Here is a 2,795-nt window from a genome sequence, read left to right as displayed (position 1 = left end):
TCTCTCTCCCTCTCCAGTCTACTGACCTGTCCTTGTCTGTCTCTGTCTGTGTTTGGGTCTCTCTCCTCTCCAGTCTACTGACCTGTCCTTGTCTGTCTCTGTCTGTGTTTGGGTCTCTCTCCTCTCCAGTCTACTGACCTGTCCTTGTCTGTCTCTGTCTGTGTTTGGGTCTCTCTCCTCTCCAGTCTACTGACCTGTCCTTGTCTGTCTCTGTCTGTGTTTGGGTCTCTCTCCTCTCCAGTCTACTCACCTGTCCTTGTCTGTCTCTGTCTGTGTCGGGGTCTCTGTCCCTCCTTCTCTCTGTCTGTGTCGGGGTCTCTGTCCCTCCTCCTCTCTGTCTGTGTCGGGGTCTCTGTCCCTCCTCCTCTCTGTCTGTGTCGGGGTCTCTGTCCCTCCTCCTCTCTGTCTGTGTCGGGATGTCTGTCCCTCCTTCTCTGTCTGTGTCTCGTTCCTCCTCCAGAGGTGAAGGGGTCTCGTTCCTCCTCCAGAGGTGAAGGGGTCTCGTTCCTCCTCCAGAGGTGAAGGGGTCTCGTTCCTCCTCCAGAGGTGAAGGGTCTCGTTCCTCCTCCAGAGGTGAAGGGTCTCGTTCCTCCTCCAGAGGTGAAGGGGTCTCGTTCCTCCTCCAGAGGTGAAGGGGTCTCGTTCCTCCTCCAGAGGTGAAGGGGTCTCGTTCCTCCTCCAGAGGTGAAGGAACTTCACTCTACCCTTGTGTTCTCTTAGTGTTTCTTTGTTTCTCTCTGGGAGGTTCTGTCACTCGTTCCACAGTGTTGTGTTGAAGCTGACTGGAGAGCTGTGTGTTATAGGACAGAAGTGTAACCCTCAGGTTATAACTAGTCTGTTAATACTCAAGGGGTTATAAACCCTTTATTACCAGTCTACACAGTATATAAACATTCAGGTTTACATAACTGTGTGTAGTGTTTCGCTGGACACAGACATGCAAGCTCAGGCCAGAGTTGGTATCTGTCCCCTAACTCCTCTCCTTGGCATGCACTCTAGTATGGAATGACACACACACTCTCCTGGCAGAATGGATGGAGTGTGGGTGGCTGAGTTTCATTTATTTTCTGTCCCACTGAGGTGTTTCTCTTCTCCTTCTCTGTTCCCACTCCCTCTGTTCCTCTGCTCTCCTCCCTTCCTCTTCCCCTCATGGTATTTTCTCCTCTCCCCTCTGACTCTACCTCTCTACCATTCTCCTCTCCCCTCTGACTCTACCTCTCTACCATTCTCCTCTCCCCTCTGACTCTACCTCTCTACCATTCTCCTCTCCCCTCTGACTCTACCTCTCTACCATTCTCCTCTCCCCTCTGACTCTACCTCTCTACCATTCTCCTCTCCCCTCTGACTCTACCTCTCTACCATTCTCCTCTCCCCTCTGACTCTACCTTTCTACCATTCTCCTCTCCCCTCTGACTCTACCTCTCTACCATTCTCCTCTCCCCTCTGACTCTACCTCTCTACCATTCTCCTCTCCCCTCTGACTCTACCTCTCCTCTCCCCTCCCTCCTATCCTCTATCCTCCCCTCTCCAGTGTCCCTCCCCCCTCATATCCTCCTCCTACCCCCCCTGCTATCCTCCCCTCCCTCCCCTCCCTCCCCCTCCTATCCTCCCTCTCCAGTGTCCCTGGTGTTCCTCCCCTCCCAGTGTCCCTCCCCTCCTATCCTCACTGCTCCTACTTTATCGCTGTCAGTTTATCTAAAGTGATGGTGGTATATATTGTTAATACAGTCTGGGATCACTGCCCAGTAGCTATATTTAACCCAGTGAGCTGGCATGGAGCTGACACACACACACACACACACACACACCGAGGAGGCCCGTGGACGCCAACATCACCAGTGTACAACCCCCTTAAACTACCCTCAGTCACAACAGGGCTCCAGATCTGTTCTCTCTCTCTTCATATTCTGCTGTTTTGTCTCTGGGATCTCTGTCTCTGGCTCTCCCCTCCTCCTTTCTGTGTCTCTCTCCTCCTCCTCTACCTCTCTCTCTCTCTCCCCTCCTTTCAGTGTCTCTCCCCTCCTCTACCGCTCTCTGTCTCTGGGATTCCTCTCTCTGGCTCTCTCCTCCTCTACCTCTCTCTGGCTCTCTCTCTCTCTGGGATTTCTTTCTCTCTCTCTCTCTCTCTCTCTCTCTCTCTCTCTCTCTCTCTCTGGCTTTCCCCTCCTCCTTTCAGTGTCTCTCGCCTCCTCCTCTACCTCTCTCTGTCTCGTACCCCCCCCTCTCCTTCTCTCTGTGTGGATGTTTTTAATTTGGCCAGGCTATGTGACCACATTCCCCTCCTTCCAGGCACGTCCACATGTTCATCAGGCGGGCCTGCACCCTGTACCAGGCCTCTCTCCACAGCCTCACACTGTGTACGCAGAGAAGTGTGTGTCCCTGTGTGTGTGTCCCTGTGTGTGTGTCCCTGTGTGTGTGTCCCTGTGTGTGTGTCCCTGTGTGTGTGTGTGTGTCCCTGTGTGTGTGTGTGTCCCTGTGTGTGTGTGTGTGTCCCTGTGTGTGTGTGTGTGTCCCTGTGTGTGTGTGTGTCCCTGTGTGTGTGTGTGTGTCCCTGTGTGTGTGTGTCCCTGTGTGTGTGTGTCCCTGTGTGTGTGAGTCCTGTGTGTGTGTCTTGTGTGTCCCTCTGTGGATAGTAGTGTCCCAATGCCAAAGTGTAGAATGTGTCCTGTGACTTCCCGTCTACTAGTGTGTAGATCCTGACCTGTGGGCATTCTGTGTGTGTCCCATGTGTGTGTGCATTTCTACCAGGCCTGTCTGGGAGTGTCCTGGACCATTACACCACAACAGGCCTGTCT

The sequence above is a fragment of the Oncorhynchus nerka genome, linkage group LG18 (assembly GCF_034236695.1).
Source record: "Oncorhynchus nerka isolate Pitt River linkage group LG18, Oner_Uvic_2.0, whole genome shotgun sequence".
Taxonomy (NCBI): domain Eukaryota; kingdom Metazoa; phylum Chordata; class Actinopteri; order Salmoniformes; family Salmonidae; genus Oncorhynchus; species Oncorhynchus nerka.
The sequence above is the reverse complement of the archived record's forward strand: the minus strand, read 5'-3'. Positions refer to the sequence as shown.